Below are 19653 nucleotides of genomic sequence, written 5' to 3'. Positions count from 1 at the left end.
TGTGTGTATGGGCTGTATGTGTAGGTGTTGTTCGTAGTTAATTTGTTTGTTTTGCTTGCGAGGTCGGCAGTGCGGCCAGATATCTTTGAAAAGATACATGTGACACAATGTGCTGGATCGAAGGAAAAGATTAGCCTCATGAAAGAGCAAAATAAGGAAGGGTAAATTAGATTCATGCCATTATGAAAACGATGTTTTGAAAAATTCTATTGGAAAAATGATACTGGGCCAGTGCCATTACAATCTTTGCGAATTCGAGTAGCGTCATTTTAGATGACTGGAGCCTGCCCTTGGCATATGCTATTCAAGTATGGACATTTTTGCCTCTGCCCTTGGCTATTCTTTCCCCCGGCGCCAGATGGTAAAACTGAACCATTTTGCACTCGTTGAAGGCAAACATTCGTATCCCCGATGAAATAGTGCTCCCCCTCTCCTTCATCACCGGCATGCTCCTTGCCCACCCCAGTGCTCCCCCTCGCCTTCGTCGCCGGCTTGCTCCTTGCCCACCCCAATGGTCCTCCTCGTCCACGCCCTCATCCTCTGCCAAGGTACGCATTTGTGGAAGAGGCATAATGTCACAGTTCGTTAGAGTTTTAGGGAAGTCTAGTGCTGGTTCTAGCAGAAGCGTTATGAAGGGGAAGGAGCTACCACATGTTGATTGCCTAGTGTGTGGGATTCCAGTTGTTAAGCCACAGAGCAAGCAACCAAGAAGTTATGGTGTTATAGAATAATATACCGGTGAGTTGTGTGAATCTTGTGTGTTTTTATGTTGTTGGCATTAAACATGGCCAAATGGGCCGTTCGTGCCGGCCCGGCACGGGCCCGACTCGGCACGGTCCGGCTACGGCACGGCCCATCTACAGTAACGGGCCGTGCCATGCCGGCCCGCGTGCCTTCCCCTCGGCCCACGGCACGGCCCGTCAGTGACCGTGCCGTGCCGGGCCGGTCCAGGCGCGATTTCGGCCCGACGGCCCGGTCGGCCCGACGGGCTGAAATAGATAAAAAAATATTAAAAAATGAAAAAATACATAAAAAATATATAGAAAATAGATAAAAACAAATAAAAAAATAGATAAAAATATTTAAAAATAGATAAAAAAAATATTTAAAAATAGCTAAAAAATTAAAAATATAAATAAAAAAATAGAAAATAGTGCCAGGCCGGACCGTGCCGGGCCGTGCCCGTGCCGGCCCGACTTGACCGGGCCGTGCCGTGCCGGCCCGTCGTGCCGTGCGCTCGTCCCAGGCACGACCCGTGGCGTCGTGCCGTGCCGGCCCGGCCCGTCGGTAATCGGGCCGTGCCGTGCCTGGGCCGTGCCTACAGTGCCGTGCCTTGGGCCGGCCCAGTAGGCACGGCCCATTTGGACGTCTTTAGTTGGCATTTTGATTCCATGTATTAGTGTGTGATTGTCATCTTTGATTGCACATTCTTCATTTTTTTACTAACATTCTGCCTAAAAGCATGAATAAGTATGACAGTCGAGCAATGGGAAGCATTTCGTAATGTTGTACCTACAATAGTTGTGTGAATCTGATGCATTTTTATGTTGCTGGAATTTTGATTGAGGTATGTTTTGGATGCAGAATGATAGAACTTGTGGATTTTACAAGTGGGAGAAAGATTATGTCAAGTATTTGGGGGTCTTGGTGAAGGGGAAGGTCATAGGTGAAACTCCTCTATAGGTGGAACGGATGCATTTGTTGAATTTTGTGATGTGAAGTTTCAGATTTTAGAGTTACGAAGCATGTACTTGATATGAAGAACCAAATTTTTGAAGTTCAGAAAGAATTTGCAAAGAAAAATAGTGGGGTTTCAGTAGAAAGTGTGTGTACGGGCTGTATGTGTAGGTGTTGTGTTTGGAACTCTTCTAGCATATGTATCCAAGTGATTTATAGCATATGTGTGTACTGGCTGTATGTGTATCCAAGTGATTTCAAGGCCGAAATTGTATCCAGGTTGCATGAATGAAACAACTTGTATGAAATTGTCAGCTTGCTGGATGAACCAGTTTGTATCTAGCTTGTATCCAAGTAATGCCAGCTTGCATTTGATTAATGTAAGCTTGCATCATATTGCATTTTTTGTCTTAGTTTGATCCATTAACCTGTTTAATCTTCTCATTGTCTCTAGCAACCAACCAACCGTGCTCTATAGAAGTATTGTACTGTAAATTGACAGATTTTTCTCTTCCTCCTCTTGGCTCATCCAAGTGATTTCAGTGCATTTGATTTATCCCTGAGTGAACCAGTTGCAATATTGACTTAAGATTGTCAGGTTATTGAATGGACCTAAAATGTTTCATGACATGACTCAAATAGAAGCAGAACATTTACAAAATACAAGCATATGCTGCTCTAAACCTCTACACAGAATAATAGTCATGCACAATCACTGATTTGGACCCATCTATTTGCACATATGTAGCCCAATGCATGGGTGCATGGTTTTCCTGTAACCCGCCACTCCCTGCAAGAACGCTTGTGATTCCTCAAGACTATTGTGTGTCTTTTTGTATTGTTGTTTGGATCAACAAGTGTTACTTCTGCAAAGTCAGAGTCACTCCTTGCAACCTTGACAATCCTAAGGCTGGTGCTCACTTTATTCAATTCCTTGATCACATTTGGCAGTATGCCATCCTACATCTGTCTTCCAATATGCCTTCTCACTACCATCTTCTCCATGACCATCTCCCTAATAAGCGTTGAAGAATCTACACACAATATGTTGTCGACTTCTCCCAAGAGAACTGATTTCTTGGATGAGGGGTTCTACAATAACTTCACCCCTCCCATTGACGAACTGACAATCGATCAGGTAAACTTCACGAAGAACTTTCCGGCAACGATTCTACCAATGAGTTTCCAACAACATGGATTCTCGAGATACCTACCTGGAGCAATCTGATGACAAATCCATGATGGATCTGGACTCTTCTAGCGGAGATTTCCCCTGAGAAGTCTTCGCCACTGAAGACGAGGATGACGGTCTAGCCTTTCGTGACATCAGGGCTAGATATTCTGGGGCCCTTTCAGGTAACGCCCAGGGGCATCAAGTTACTTTTTGTCTCCATCGGTACCTTCACCAAGAAAGGACTCAAGTGCTGATATGATCAGCCGAATATCAAATCCCTTTGGAGCTACTATGACTAAGTCGTTCGACAATGAACCCTCTAAACCAGGAATCTGGTTCTACTATTTGTTCAGAACCAACGTAATGGCAACAAGCTATCCTCGAAGTGGGAGGATCTCTACACGGTTGTCGAGTCGACTCGCCCTAGGTCTTTTAGTAATGGACGATGGATGATTCTTCAATAATTCTTGGAACATCGACCAACTCTAAAAGTTTTATGTGTAAGTACTAAGAGTAAGTTTATACTAGTAAATGATCATATTTCCTGTAAGGTCGCTGTCGGTGTATTTAGAACCAGGGGTCCCTAAGTCCCGAGGCCAGACCGGCCGTCCACCACATATCACCACCCTGCAAGATAGGTAGAAGCAGAGTCCCGGGAGAGAGTGCTCGGGGCTGCACGTGGCAGCCCCCGAGGACTCGGTGCCCCGAAGGTCCCGCTGAAGTACTCGGGAGAGGGTGCTCGGGGCTGCACGTGGCAGCCCCCGAGGACTCGGTGCCCCGAAGGTCCCTCCAAGGTGCTCGGGAGAGAGTGCTCGGGGCTGCACGTGGCAGCCCCCGAGGACTCGGTGCCCCGAAGGTCCCACCGAAGAGCTCGGGAGAGAGTGCTCGGGGCTGCACGTGGCAGCCCCCGAGGACTCGGTGCCCCGAAGGTCCCTCCAAGGTGCTCGGGAGAGAGTGCTCGGGGCTGCACGTGGCAGCCCCCGAGGACTCGGTGCCCCGAAGGTCCCTCCAAAGAGCTCGGGAGAGAGTGCTCGGGGCTGCACGTGGCAGCCCCCGAGGACTCGGTGCCCCGAAGGTCCCTCCAAAGAGCTCGGGAGAGAGTGCTCGGGGCTGCACGTGGCAGCCCCCGAGGACTCAGTGCCCCGAAGGTCCCACCGAAGAGCTCGGGAGAGAGTGCTCGGGGCTGCACATGGCAGCCCCCGAGGACTCGGTGCCCCGAAGGTCCGCGCAAGATCGTTCAAAGACTCAAAGGGCCCCGTCGTCAGGGTGTCATCCAGTCAAAGGCCCGATGCCGCATTTAATAGGCGCGCGTGGCCTGACATTCTGACATCCTGACATTCTCGGCTGCCCACGCCCCAGTGTCAGACCCTGCCATGCAATGGCAGGGGGGCGTGGGTCCATTAAATGCACGGGTCCCGTCCCGTTTTCGCCTACGCGCCTCGGGATAACGTCGCCAGAATCGAAGCGCTCGGCCTGCCACCCTGCCCTGGCAGGAGAACAAGACAGGGTGGGCGCACCGGGCACCTCTGAGGCTGTCCGGTGGGCCCTTTTCAGAGCACCCCGAAGCTTCCGCAGCGGCTGGTGGTCGAATGCACGCCGCCTTCCTCCACCGCCCCTGTCACTTCGCCAAGATGAAATGATTACGCCTTTCTCCGTGGCACCTGGGCATTCGCGTCCCCTCTTTCCCATTCAGGATATGTCGAGGTCGGCGCATCTATAAAAGGAAAGGATGGAGGACACAAAGAAGAGGAGGAGGAGAGTCAGTCGAAGAACAAGAAAACAACAGCCCCCGATCGCAAGACGATCAAGAGACCAGCTAGCTAGAACATAAGAGCCTCCAGCTCTTTGTAAACAGCTCTCCTTTGAGAACCAGATATATCCTTGAAGGATCCCCTTCAAGGATAGATATAACACTCATACAGGAGTAGGGTGTTACGCCCCCGCGCGGCCCGAACCTGTCCAAAAACCCGGTGTACCCGCAAGCCATCGCATTTACTTCCGTTCCCGCTCGTTTTCCCGTACAAGCTTTTCTAGGATCATCCCCCCGGCCGAATCTCTAAAGAGGGGTCTCTCGGGATCCCTGCGACAGGAGTTCACTCTCCGACAGCTGGCGCGCCAGGTAGGGGGGAATATCCCTAGATTGTTTGTTTCCCTTTTTTCTCCACAGGAAAAGATGGCCGGTGGGCACCGTCTCCAGCGTTCCGGCTCCACTTCCAGTAACGGAACGCCGCCCCACGACCAAGAGGTTTTTCCCGCCCAAGGGGATCAGGGCCCGGGGCCCATCAGCGCCGCCGCTGCCGGCGTACTCTCCGACCCCCAGCAGATGGTCGGGGCCCCGGCCACTAGGTCCGCCTCTGGATCACGTCGAGCGCCGCCCCGGCGCAGGCTCGCTTTTGGTGAGGCCAGCCCAGGGAGCGCCTTGCTTGCAGCGCAAGCCCTCCTCAGGCACCCTCCCATTCGGGCCACGCCAAACACTCCGGAAGGCCGGTGGATGCAAGATATCGCCGCTTTGGTCGGCACCGCTCGTCGCCAGGTGCAGGTCGAGAGCCCTCGCGCCACTTTTCAGCGCGGTGCCGCCAGAGTCGGCTCCTCAGCGGGCAACACCCGCACGGGCCGAGGGGTCTCCAGGCGGAGCGCCATCCCCCAGGACGTATCTGAGGCCCGGGACCTCCGTTTGCGTCTCGACGAGCGAAGGGGACACGAGGATGCCCGGGTCACTCTCGAGCGCCAGCGGGAGACCCGGCAGGGGGTTGGGGCAGAGGACCAAGCTTCCTCTCTCCCGATCCACGACCACCGGGGATCCCCGGCTCGCCGTTCCTCTCCACCAAGAACCCCCGCTCATGCTGCGGGGTACGGCACCGGTTGCCGTGCCTTTACCACCGAGCTCCGTCGGGTGAGGTGGCCTTCCAAGTTCCGCCCCGAGCTGCCGGAGAAGTACGACGGGTCCATCGACCCCGTCGAGTTCCTCCAGATCTACACGACGGCCGTCCAAGCGGCCGGAGGCAGCGAAAAGGTGATGGTAAATTATTTTCATGTTGCCTTGAGGGGTTCCGCCCGCTCCTGGCTTATGAACTTACCCCCGGGATCTATCAGCTCCTGGGACGACTTGTGCCACCAATTTGTGGCCAACTTTCATGGTACGTTCGCACGTCCCGGGCTGGAGTGCGACCTCCACGCCGTCCAACAGCAGGAAGGGGAGACGCTGCGTCGATTCATACAGTGTTTCAGCCAGGTTCGCAACACTATTCCGCGAGTGGCCCCCCATGCTGTTATTGTTGCCTTTCGGCAGGGCGTACGTGATGAGCGGATGCTCGAGAAGCTAGGTACGCACGAGATCGAGACCCCTGCGGAACTTTTCGCACTGGCCGATAAGTGCGCCAAAGCTGCGGAGGCCAGGGCATGGCATGCTCCACGCCCCGCTTCCGATCGACCAAGTTCTTCCCGCTCTGATAGGCGGGAAAAGAAAAAGAGGAGGAAGCGCGAGGCTGCCCCCGTTGAGCTAGCCCAAATCCCCGCTCACGGGGAGCCACAAGAGCCCAATCGCCGGCAAGAGCGTCGGCCGGATGCCGATCGGCGCCCCGTCAGGGCCCCTGCTCGGGCTCCTCCTCGGGCCTCTGCGCCCGCGAGGGCCCCAGCGCCGGCTAGGGCGTCAGCTCCAGCAAGAGCCCCGGCCCCTGGCCGGGCTCCTATTCCAGCGAGGGTCCCCGCTCCCGCGGGGCCCGAGCCAGGTAAATGGTGTCCCATACACCTGACCAGATGGCACGACCTCACAGAGTGTCGTACGGTCAAGGGACTCGTGGAGCAGCGCCAGAGGGAGCGCGACGAGTCTCGCGGGGGAGGCAATACCGAGGTCATTCCCAACAATGCCGAGCTCGGCTTCCAGGAGCCCGAGCATGCGGTTGCCTTCATCGACGGAGGCGCCTACACACCCTGCTCGCGCCGTGGCATCAAAGTCATGCGGCGCGAAGTATGCTCGGCAACCCCGAGCGAGGAGGCCGCAAGACCCCTGAGGTGGTCGGATGCTCCGATCACGTTCAGCATGACCGACCACCCCGTCAGTACTGCAGCTGTGGGGCGGCTACCTCTGGTCGTATCTCCCACTGTCTGCAATGTTAAAGTCGGCACAGTGCTGATCGACGGTGGTGCCGGCCTCAACCTCCTTTCCAAAGAGGCTTTTGAGAAGCTGCAAGTACCCTCCCGACGCCTAAAGCCGTCGCTCCCCTTCTGTGGAGTAACGCCCGGACACTCCCTGCCCCTCGGGCAGGTTGAGTTGCCCGTCACGTTCGGGAGCCGGGACAACTTTCGTACGGAGTGCGTCCTCTTCGATGTCGCGGAGCTCCCTCTCCCCTACAACGCCATCCTCGGGCGTCCGGCGCTCGCCAAGTTCATGATGGCCGTGCATTATGCATACCTTACGGTTAAGATGCCCGGCCCCGCAGGCTCTATCTCCGTGATCGCTGACTCCGGTGGCGCTGTCTCCTGCGCCGAACAAACCTACACGGCCCTAGTCTCAGCGCAAGCCGAGGCTGATGGCTCTTCAGGGGGCCCGGGACCCTCTTCATCCAGACCCCGACTCGCCGCCGACACGACTGTTCCAACGAAGGAGGTCAAGGTGGGCGAAGATGCTACCCAGGTTGTCCGTATCGGCAGCGATCTGGGCAGCAAATAGGAAAGCGCGCTCGTCGCCTTCCTCCGGGCTAACGTAGACGTGTTTGCCTGGCAACCGTCCGATATGCCCGGGATCCCTAGGGAGGTGATCGAGCATCACTTGGCCGTGCATCCGGACGCCCGCCCAGTGAAGCAGAAGGTCCGGCGGCAGGCGCCAGAACGCCAGGAGTTTATCCGCGAGCAAGTCCGCAAGCTCCTCGACGCCGGATTTATCCGAGAAGTTCTCCACCCCGACTAGCTAGCAAATCCAGTCATCGTCCCGAAGGCCAACGGCAAGCTTCGCATGTGCGTGGACTACACCGACCTTAACAAGGCTTGTCCTAAAGATCCTTTCCCCTTACCTCGCATTGATCAAATCATAGATTCAACTGCGGGATGTGATCTTTTATGCTTCCTAGATGCAAATTCTGGGTATCACCAGATTCGCATGGCCGTAGGGGACGAGGAAAAAACTGCTTTTACTACCCCGGTGGGGACTTATTGCTACATGTCAATGCCTTTCGGCCTGCGCAGCGCTGGATCATCCTTCCAGCGCGCCATTCGTATTACACTTAACTCGCAAGTTGGCCGCAACATCGAGGCTTACATCGACGATCTCGTGGTCAAGACCCGAGACCGCGCCACCCTGCTCGAGGACCTTGCCGAGACTTTCAACAGTCTCCGCTCTACCCGCCTCAAGCTCAACCCGGAGAAATGTGTCTTCGGGGTCCCGGCGGGCAAGCTCCTTGGTTTCTTGGTCTCTGGCCGAGGAATCGAGGTCAATCCGGAGAAGATCCGGGCCATCGAGCAAATCCAGCCCCCGGTTCGACTCAAGGAGGTCCAGCGCCTTGCCGGCTGCATGGCCGCCCTCGGGCGCTTCATCTCCAAGCTCGGGGAGCGGGGGCTCCCCCTCTTCAAGCTTCTGAAGAAATCCGGTCGTTTCGACTGGACGTCGGAGGCCGAGCAGGCCTTCCGCGACTTAAAGAAATACCTTACCTCGCCACCCGTTTTGGTGGCTCCTTCTCAAGGTGAGCCCCTGCTGCTTTACGTTTCGGCCACTCCTCAGGTTGTGAGTGTAGTATTGGTGGTGGAGCGAGACGAGTGTTCAGGGCCGGGTGCTGGGTCCCAGCTCCCAGAGGCCCCCGATCACTCACCTGTCCTCGTGGCTCCCCCGGAGCGAGGGGTCGAGCCCGAGCACACTGCTCTTCCTAGCCAAGGAATCGAGCTCGAATGCCCGGCCAACCCCGACCATACCGCCGACCCTGGGAGCTGTAGCAGCCCCCCGGGTGGGGCCACCGTCCGGGCCCGCCGGGCACAGCGACCGGTGTACTTCGTCAGCGAGGTCCTCCGGGAAGCCAAGACAAGGTATCCTCAGGCTCAGAAGCTGCTCTATGCCGTGCTCGTTGCCTCCCGGAAGCTGTGCCACTACTTCCAGGCGCACAAAATCTCAGTGGTTACCACTTATCCACTGGGACCCATTCTCCGAAACCGGGAGGGCACCGGGCGCGTTGTCAAATGGGCAGTAGAGCTGGCGGAGTTCGATATACACTTCGTTAGTCGCCAGGCAATTAAAAGCCAGGCGCTCTCTGACTTCTTGGCAGAGTGGACGCCCGTCCCCTGCGTCGACCCAGAAGAGTTTTCTGCCTATCCCGGGCGCGACGCGCCCGGGTACTGGGTCATGCACTTCGACGGCTCCCTCTCGCTAAAAGGCGCAGGGGCCGGAGTGGTTCTCACCTCCCCAACGGGTGAAGAGCTCCGGTACGTCGTACAGTTGCATTTCCGCGCATCCAACAACATGGCGGAGTATGAAGGTCTCATCGCCGGCCTCCGGGCTGCGGTGGGGCTCGGGATTCGTCGCCTCCTGGTCAAGGGGGACTCCCAGCTGGTCGTCAACCAGGTCTCCAAGGAGTACCAGTGCACGGATCCTCAAATGGCGGCGTACGTGGCCGCGGTCAGGAAGCTCGAGAAACGCTTCGATGGCCTCGAATTACGGCATATTCCTCGCCGCGACAACGCTCCGGCCGACGAGCTCTCTCGCCTGGCCTCATCACGTGCGCACGTCCCTGCCGGAGTCTTTGAAGAAAGACTCGCACGGCCTTCCGTCCTGCCTGCCGAACAGGATGAAGGGGAAACCTCGAACTCAATTCAGGGAACCCCGGCGGTGCCCTCAGTGGGAAACCCCGTCAGGGCGCCACCGTCCGGCGAGTGCGCTGTGCTCACCGAATGTTCTCAAGATGCCTCGTGGATGTCTGACATCCGAGGGTACTTGAAAGAAAGGTTCCTACCCGAGGATGAAGCGACTGCCGAAAGGGTTGCTCGGCAGTCCAAACGCTATGCCATAGTAGACGGGGATCTCTACCGACGTAGCGCAGGAGGTGTCCTCCTGAAATGCATCTCTCGGGCAGAAGGCGGCGATCTTCTCGCTGAGATCCACGAGGGCGAGTGCGGTGGCCATTCATCGTTCCGCACGCTGGTCGGGAAAGCCTTCCGGCAAGGTTTCTACTGGCCCACAGCTCTCCAGGATGCTTCCGAGCTGGTTCGGCGCTGCAGGGCATGCCAGTTCCATGCAAAGCAGATTCACCAGCCAGCTCAGGCTCTCCATACCATTCCCCTGTCATGGCCTTTCGCGGTCTGGGGTTTGGACATTTTGGGTCCATTCCCCCGAGCAGTCGGGGGCTATGCGTACCTATATGTCGCTATCGACAAATTCACCAAGTGGCCGGAGGCAGTCCCAGTCATCAAGGTGACCAAAAGCACGGCGCTCCAGTTTGTCCGCGGCATCACTAGCCGTTTTGGTGTCCCCAATCGGATCATCACCGACAACGGCACCCAGTTCACTAGTGCCTTGTTCGGGGACTATTGCGAGGATCTTGGCATCAAGCTTTGCTTCGCTTCCGTCGCTCATCCTCGGAGTAACGGGCAGGTCGAGCGTGCCAACACGGAGATACTAAAGGGCCTCAAGACCCGGACCTATGACGTGCTCGCTAAGCACGGGAAGGGATGGGTGGATGAGCTGCCAGCCGTGCTATGGGCCAACCGGACTACGCCAAGCCGCGCTACCGGGGAAACTCCTTTCTTCCTCGTCTACGGCGCCGAAGCGGTCCTCCCCTCCGAGCTTACTCTAGGCTCTCCTTGAGTACACGCATACTCTGAGGGCGAGCAGGAGCATCAAAGGCGCGACGACGTAGACTACCTGGAAGAGCGCCGGCGGCGTTCTGCTGTCCGGGCGGCTCGGTACCAGCAGAGTCTGCGGCGTTATCATCTGCGCCACATCCGAGCCCGGTCTCTCGAGGTGGGGGACCTAGTTCTCCGACGCATCCAGTCGCGCGAAGGAATGAATAAGTTGTCCCCTGTGTGGGAAGGTCCTTTCACCGTAGTCGCGGTCCCCCGGGCAGGTTCTTTCAGGTTGGCTACGGAGGAAGGACAGCCACTCCCGAATCCGTGGAACATCGAGCATCTTCGACGCTTCTACCCGTAGACGGTCAAGCTCGCGGTTCAGGTTGAGCAGGCCGGGGGCTTCTCCCCGCCCGAGCAGTCTGAAGGCTTCGCCCCGTGTGGTAAATTGCTGTCACCCAACCTTGTAAATATCGTATATTCAGTATTTTAATAAGCAATCACTATGTCAAATTATATCTCTGGATTCCCTATGTTTAATCTGTCTGGTGAGGTGCTCGGTTGTGCGAGAAAAAGTTCGCTCTCTCATTTTTTCCCGTTGACAAAAGAATCCCAATCGGTATACATGCGAGCAGTCGCCGCTGACTTACGTCCGATATGGTAGGCTGTGGTGTTCGGTGTCGTGACGGGCTCCCGGGCACTAACCGAGTTTCGGGGCGCTCTGAGTAATCCCATCACTCGAGCTGCTCGAGTAGGCCGGAGCTCAGGCCCTCGGAGCGGGCTGTCGGTGCTCGGTCTGGCCTGTCATTCCCGGGCGCCACCGAACCATAGGACCTCTAGGTTATGCCTCTGTCCGCCTTTGTCTGCCGGTTCGGGTATTCGAGAGATCTCGGGTCGAAAAAATGAGAGCAGTCTATGGCAAGTACCGCACTAACAGAGCGCACCAGACAAAGAAATTCTATATTCTCTCTCTTAAGTCACAGGTCGGCAATCACAAGCAGTTCGGCCGCGAGGGCTTCAATGCCCCGGTCTCTGGTCGGCCCCAAGGGTCTTCGGGTGGTCCTACCGCCTAGGCTTGGGTGGTCGAGATCACCCGACCCTAGGAGCCTCGTATGACTCTGGGCGCTCGGGCGCTCCGTTGAAAGGATCAAGTCCCCGGGCCCCCGAGCTCGGAATCAACCCCTTCTGGGTCGGCTGGCCGGAAGGCCGACGGCTGTCCGGTGAGTGGTTATGTTCAGACAAGTCTGCTTTAAGTAAATTTATGTTCCCGAGTCATTCTCGGGGGCTCTTGCGCTTTAATCTGCTCGGCGAGGTGGTCTCTTGGCACGCAAAAACCCTGCCACGTGTCGGCTTTTTCCAGAACGACAGAGCGGTTCGTAGAAAGGAGTACCGTGCGTACGGTAACGTCTGACCGAAGCCCTTCGTGGTGGTCGTGGTGTTCGGTCCGCTTTTAAGGACCCCGAGCACTACCGAGTCCTCAGGTGCCCTGGGTAATCCTATCACTCGAGCTGCTCGAGTAGTCCGGAGCTCAGGCCTTGAGGGCGGGCTGTCAGTGCTCGGTCCGGCCCATTTTGAGCCCGGGCACCACCGGACCGCGAGGACTTTTGGTCACATTCTCGCCCGCACGCGTCTCCCTTCTACCAGCTGAGTGGTCGCAAAGTGAAAAGGTGTTCGCTGGGCACGGCGTGTTCCGGGCAGGGCCGTTCCATCTCCCGAGCAAGGGAGTCTGTGTCTTTGTTTCTTAAACTAGGCAGTGCGGACTCGCGAGAGCTTGAAGGCTGGCTGCGCCAACGCCAGCAACCAGAACAACTTCATTTCTCGGGGATGGGAAGGTCGGGAGCGGCCCGACTGAGTACTCCTCGGGACTTCCAGGCGGAGCGCCAGAGGAAACATCAAGCATACAGAGAAATTGGAGTTGCGAGCCCACGGAAAAGCTGCCATTATATTCACAAGACATAGACAAAGCTTTTTTTTCTAAGGGTTCACTCCTAATATTCACTCCTGCATCTACAACAAAAGAAAAAAGGGCGCCGAAGGCCTAGTCAGCGGCAGAAGCGTCGGCTGAGTCCTCTGAGTCGTCCCTGGGGGCTGGCGGTGGCGGCACCTCTCGCCTGAAGCCGGCCGCCACCACAGAGGCGGTACTCCTAACCGCTGCTCGGGCGACATCCTCCTCAGCCTCGACCACTCCCTCCCGCGCCGGCTCCAATGGGAAGTCCGGGTCCCTGCTTCGGTAGCAGGCCAGGACATGCTCGGCCACGGCTTGGGCCAAGCCACGCCCCTCCCGGGCGGCAAGTTCCTGAACTGCCCAGGGCAGGGTCTCGAGGCGCTCGCAGACCTGCTGCAGCTCCAACACTTGTCGTGCGGGGCCGTCGCCCTTCGTGTCGCCGACAAGCCGCCCAAGACCACCTTTCTCCATGGCCCGTCGCATCCGCCGGAGTATATCCTCCAGCATCTGCACGAGGTTGACCCGCGAAACAAAGGCTGCCTCGAGCTTCTCCCTGGCGGCCCGCAGCTGTGCCTCGAGTCCCTGGTCCTCGGCCGGACCGGAAGAACCGCCAGCTGCGGCGAGGACGGCATCCTGCTTCGCCTTAGCCATCATCTCGGACAGGGCTTGTTCACGGGCGGTCAGTTCCGCCTCGTGTTTCGCATTTTCTTCCGCCCTGGTGGCCGCGGTGGCCGCCGCGGCAGCGGCTTCGCCCTCCCGGCGACTCAGCTCGCCCTCTCGGCGATTCAGTTCGCCTTCCCGGCGACTCAGCTCATTCTCCCGCCGGGCCAGCACCTCCTCCTGCTGGACCACCGAATCCTCCCGGGCTCCGAGATCAGACGCTAATAGCCCGTTATCCACTTCCCGGATGGAGACGTCCTCTTCCCAGCGCTTGACTTCTCCTCTGATCTTCTGGAGGTCGTCTTCCCAGCGCTGGAGGTCGGCGCGCGTCTTCTCGACCGCGCCCTCTCGGCGGGCCAGCTCGGCCTGCCGCTCCTCTGCAAGTCGTTCCCGGGCCGTGACTGCCGCCTCCCTCACCTGCGCCTGCCCCATCCTGGCAAGGGCCTCGGCAGCCTGCTGCCTCGACACCTCAACCAGGCGGGTGGCGTCTTCTCGTTCCCGCGCGGTCCTCAGCCCTTCTCGTTCCCGCGCGGCTTCCGCACGGATGTCCTCCAGGAGCTTCTGCTCCCACGCGGCTGCCGCACGGGCCTCCTCTCGGGCGCCCGCCAGCTGCGCCTTCTCCAGTACCAGGCGGGCGTGCTCGGCCTCGAGCTCCCCCTCCTTGGCCTCCACCGCCGCGCCCAACTGCCCGACTGCGGCTCGGACGCCTTCAATGGCGGCCAAGAGGGGATCGGCAGGCCGGCCAAGCACTGCGAGCGCCGGTGGGTCCCAGGCTTCTCCGCCGGATGCCTCCAGGGGGGCCGAGCTCTCCACAGGGCCCTGTGCCGCCATCCGCCCCGGGCTCTGCCTGCCCGGGGTAGGCTCCTCCGGAGCCAAGGCCTCGGACGGCAGCTGCGTTCCCGCATCAGCCGCCTTGCCCACCGGCCTCGGCGAGGCATCCGCCTCCACTGTTCTCCGCCCCGGGCTCTCCGCGCCCGGGGTAGGCTCCGCCGGCGCCCTTCCGGTAGTCGCCGCCACCGCCTCTCTCCCTATGGCCGCCACGTCGATTGGCGCCTCCACGTCGATTGGCGCCTCCGCCGTTCCTACACTGGCCTCCGCTGGCGCAGCGGGCAGGTTCGGCTCTGGCCTTGGCGCCTGCTCCCTCTCTGTCGCCACAACGCCTGCGGCCGGCCTACGGGAGACAAGTAAAAGTTGTCAAAACTTAGTTCGGGCCGAGAGGACCCATGGAAAAGCAAGAAAAATGACTCACAGATACCGCCATTTAGCCGCTGGGAGCCTAATGTCCGGGTCCGGTGCCGTCGGTCCGGACCCCTCCCGCCGCCTCTTCCGCTGGGGGCTCGGCTGGGCCACTGCACGGGCCTCGGGTGCCGCCGTACGAGTCTCGGTCTCCGCCGCGCAGGTCGCAGGCGTCGGCGCGGGCCCCATCCGCACCAGGCGCGGCTCCAGCACCGGAAATGCCGCCGCCGCCGTCGGCGACGGCGGAGACTCCGGCAACAGGATCAAGGCCCGGGGTCGTTTTCCCCGGTCTCCCGGCGTCAACTCTTCAGCAGCTTCAGGGGCGCCCTCTTCTCTGGCGCGGCGGCTACTGCTTGTGGCGGCCCCGTCGCCAGCCTGCGCCGAGCTGCCAGCAACCTCCTCGTCCAGGAGTTCTTCCAGCCCGGGGAGCTCAGAGGCCTCGGGACTCCGGCTTCTTGGCCGGTCCACGGGCCCTTGGGCATCAAACTCCGGCAGCCGCCTCATGATAGCCACCCGGTCGGGATGGGCGCAGAGCGCCATCTCCGGCCACGGGAGCTCCGCCCGGCTCATGTCCTCCGACCCGGTGATCACTCGGGTCATCCCTCGCAGCTCCGCGAGCCCCAGATCCCAACTCACGCCGATCTGGGTCCTAGTGATGTCCTCCGGCCCGGTGTAGAACCAGCTTGGTCGGGCCCGCTCCCGCAAGGGCGCCAGTCGTCGACGCAGGAAGTCCACGACCACCATGACAGAGGTCAGCCCGGACTCGCGCAGCTCCAAGATGCGCTCCAGCACCGGCTTTAGCCTCGCATCTTCTGGCGGCGGCGCCTCCCACGTTGATCGCCGAGGTTCCGCCGCCTTCTCTGGCAGTTCGAGCCGCTCGTGGGGGTCGATGTCGACGAAGAACCAGTCCCGTCGCCATTCCTCCCACTTGCTGCGCACCACCTGGGGAATATAATGGTCCCCCAGGCCTTCCCGGAGCCGAAGGTTGCAGCACCCCGCGACGTCCGCCGTGGAGTGCCCCCTCTTCTTCCCCACCAGCCAAAGGACGAAGAAGTGGTGAAGCAGCGTCGCCGACGGCATCACCCCCACGAACATTTCGCAGAGATGTGCGAAGACCGCCAACGCCACGACGGAATTGGGGCTTAGGTGCGCCATTTGGATGCCGTACGTCTCCAGCACTTGCAGGAAGAAGGCGGAGAACGGCGGCACCAGCCCCGCCGCCACGAAGGAGGTGAAGAGGACGGTTCGTCCAGGAACGGTCGTCGTCGGCGTCAGAGTCGCCGGCCTCACCACCACAGCGCCTTCCTGACCCTCCGGCACCAGCAGCTTTTTGATTTTATCCGCCGCCTCCTCATTCCACAGGCGGGATTCCGGCAAGATGCTGACCGGAGTCCTATCCCGGCGTCCCCCTCCAACCCTCGTCATCTCGGCGGAGTGGAAGGTGATTTTCGGTGGTGGAGAGAGGGAGAAGGAGGAACGCTCCGTTTGCCTGGGATTTTCCTAGGGCTTCGAAGCACGAAGGAAGCAGGAGCGCGAGTGCGAGGGAGCGTGAAAAAGGGGAACGGACCGATCCGATCCCCCTTTTATATCTCAAAATTCAAAAACTGCCGCCACGACGGTTCGCTCGGCGAAGCGTCGCCTCGGTCGACGCAACTGTCAGGCGAATCTCCCGCCGATCGCACGATGTCAGCGTTTGCCAGGCGTATTTTCCTCAATCTGCGCGACAACCGCGCGGGTCGCCCGTATGATTATCACGCCCCTCGGAAGTTGTATGGACACGCGTCCACTCATTTTCCCGTTGGGGCCTGCTTGATGTCTAAAAACCACAGGGGCCACCTCTCGAAGGTTTGCCACATGGCATCCGGCCCGCCTTGGCCGCCTTGGCCTCGGTCGCGACGAAGGGCCCATTCGCAGTCTCTGTCCCATCAGCTGCCAAACGGGCCCGGGGGCTACTGTCGGTGTATTTAGAACCAGGGGTCCCTAAGTCCCGAGGCCAGACCGGCCGTCCACCACATATCACCACCCTGCAAGATAGGTAGAAGCAGAGTCCCGGGAGAGAGTGCTCGGGGCTGCACGTGGCAGCCCCCGAGGACTCGGTGCCCCGAAGGTCCCACTGAAGTACTCGGGAGAGGGTGCTCGGGGCTGCACGTGGCAGCCCCCGAGGACTCGGTGCCCCGAAGGTCCCTCCAAGGTGCTCGGGAGAGAGTGCTCGGGGCTGCACGTGGCAGCCCCCGAGGACTCGGTGCCCTGAAGGTCCCTCCAAAGAGCTCGGGAGAGAGTGCTCGGGGCTGCACGTGGCAGCCCCCGAGGACTCGGTGCCCCGAAGGTCCCTCCAAAGAGCTCGGGAGAGAGTGCTCGGGGCTGCACGTGGCAGCCCCCGAGGACTCGGTGCCCCGAAGGTCCCACCGAAGAGCTCGGGAGAGAGTGCTCGGGGCTGCACATGGCAGCCCCCGAGGACTCGGTGCCCCGAAGGTCCGCGCAAGATCGTTCAAAGACTCAAAGGGCCCCGTCGTCAGGGTGTCATCCAGTCAAAGGCCCGATGCCGCATTTAATAGGCGCGCGTGGCCTGACATTCTGACATCCTGACATTCTCGGCTGCCCACGCCCCAGTGTCAGACCCTGCCATGCAATGGCAGGGGGGCGTGGGTCCATTAAATGCACGGGTCCCGTCCCGTTTTCGCCTACGCGCCTCGGGATAACGTCGCCAGAATCGAAGCGCTCGGCCTGCCACCCTGCCCTGGCAGGAGAACAAGACAGGGTGGGCGCACCGGGCACCTCTGAGGCTGTCCAGTGGGCCCTTTTCAGAGCACCCCGAAGCTTCCGCAGCGGCTGGTGGTCGAATGCACGCCGCCTTCCTCCACCGCCCCTGTCACTTCGCCAAGATGAAATGATTACGCCTTTCTCCGTGGCACCTGGGCATTCGCGTCCCCTCTTTCCCATTCAGGATATGTCGAGGTCGGCGCATCTATAAAAGGAAAGGATGGAGGACACAAAGAAGAGGAGGAGGAGAGTCAGTCGAAGAACAAGAAAACAACAGCCCCCGATCGCAAGACGATCAAGAGACCAGCTAGCTAGAACATAAGAGCCTCCAGCTCTTTGTAAACAGCTCTCCTTTGAGAACCAGATATATCCTTGAAGGATCCCCTTCAAGGATAGATATAACACTCATACAGGAGTAGGGTGTTACGCCCCCGCGCGGCCCGAACCTGTCCAAAAACCCGGTGTACCCGCAAGCCATCGCATTTACTTCCGTTCCCGCTCGTTTTCCCGTACAAGCTTTTCTAGGATCATCCCCCCGGCCGAATCTCTAAAGAGGGGTCTCTCGGGATCCCTGCGACAGGAGTTCACTCTCCGACAGTCGCTTGAATCTCTTTGTGTTCTTTTTTTCTTCCCTAAACTAAACGTCTGGCACCCATAAGGTGGGTACACCGATGGTAAACTGTAACCTGGGTACCTTTACCTATCACGTGCACCCGAATAAGCCCAGATAAGGTCACACAGAAACTGACTTTAGGAAATAAGAGTTTCTATGACCAGAGGGAAAGTATGAGAGTTTAATTCTTTTCTCTTACCGCTATCGGTTGATTCATAATGGTCAGTCGGTAGTTTTAATCTTATTATCTTTGACTGTCTATCTGAGTCTTTTTTCCAGGATAACCAGTTGGGGCTAGATGAATACAATATACTAAGCGCTAACGACAACATATTGTGCGTGTGCCAAAGTGACTTCCTTCGTGTGGGAACGATGTTCTAAGTTACGACCACACGGGATTTGATAAAGGTTCCTTGTCACGTCCCTGAGTGCCCGGTGGCTATGACGCCTCCCACTCATGCCAGACCTCGGGCTGACTCAATTAAACTCCCCGATTTTTGACGAAGTCATCCTACCCTAGCAGGAGGGGAAGCGAGTAGCACTAAGCATGTTAGGTTGTCGATGTCTCCTCGATATCGAGTTCCCAAGAACTCCCACCATTTTCATTTACATTCTTTTTTTTTGTTTTTTTACTAACAAAAGAATAAGTTTCTAATCCCAAGCACAAGCTATAGAAGAAAACCTAAGTGGACTCGACGATTCTCTGACTAGCCATCGCGACAGTTCAGAGTACTACTCGGAGCTATGACCTTCTATGCCAGGGTCCCATCACATTTTTCTGTTTGGGGTCTCTTTCGGTGCATACAGGGGCTACACTACACCAACAAATGCGCTCAATTTTCAAACGTCATCATGAATGTTTTGCCAGAAAAGGAGGAAAGAATCTCTTCACCACTACGCAAATTTTTTGCTGTGCCAGTTAAACTTTCGAGCCTGGCCAGTGATGAGTCTTATCTCCCTCATACCTTTGTAAAGATAGGATGATATTTATGGACCAATTAGAAAATCTACCTAGATGTAACACCTTCTCGAGGACTCGCTTGAGAACTCATAAGTGTTTGGAATCCCAAGTAAGTGATCTGAGAATCCAGAGAAACCGGTTAGATGCTACACCCTAATCAGGAACCCGAGTCTTACTCGATAACATAGTCAGACAAAACGCTTGTCTTTGCTAGCCATGTACTTAATTTGTCAAAGTATCATTTCACGTGCTGACGGGACCATGCTTGACGATGAATAATGGATAGTTACCATATCCGGACACCTTAGGGTTTTTTGTAATTCTCGGAGCATATCTCTATCTTCAGGAAGAGATCCCTGGATAAAAGGAAGCTACCTGTAGGTACCCAAAGCATCCTGAAGCTTGGAAGATTTATCTCCAAGAACATGGAGGAGGAGTTCATAGGATATACAACACACCCACACACACACACACACACACACACACACACACACACACACACACGCAGAGCCAAGGGGCATAGTGGAAGAGACGTGAAAACGAAGGAAGCCATAACGAATCATCTCAAGCGATACAAGTTCGATAAGCTCATACAAGCTAACAGAAGTCAACGAAGAAGTCATCAACTAGGTTTAGATTCATCTAGGCTAGTTACACAACCTTGTAAGAGGCTCAGATCAGTACAAGACAAACAAGACATAGAGTTATTATCTTAAGAGAGGTCCAAACTTGTCTAAAAACCCATATGTGTTTCCCTTGTGATATATATCTACTGAAAGCATCCTCAATCTATTCTTCAACAAGTTCGTTAGATCAGTGATTTACGAATTGTCGGCAATTTTATCTGTATGTTGAGATTGTAGCAA

The 19653-nt window shown here is 57.5% G+C and overlaps 1 long non-coding RNA gene across 1 annotated transcript; it reads left to right on the top strand.

Moving 5' to 3' along the window:
* Positions 1-244: 244 nt before the first annotated feature.
* Positions 245-1985, top strand: LOC133923450 (uncharacterized). Its single transcript, XR_009910628.1, has 2 exons — positions 245-548; positions 1585-1985. It is a non-coding gene; the product is annotated as an uncharacterized LOC133923450 (long non-coding RNA).
* The last annotated feature ends 17668 nt before the right edge of the window (positions 1986-19653 follow it).

Source organism: Phragmites australis, chromosome 7 (assembly GCF_958298935.1).
Source record: "Phragmites australis chromosome 7, lpPhrAust1.1, whole genome shotgun sequence".
In the NCBI taxonomy this organism is placed as follows: Eukaryota; Viridiplantae; Streptophyta; class Magnoliopsida; order Poales; family Poaceae; genus Phragmites; species Phragmites australis.
The sequence above is the reverse complement of the archived record's forward strand: the minus strand, read 5'-3'. Positions and strand labels throughout refer to the sequence as shown.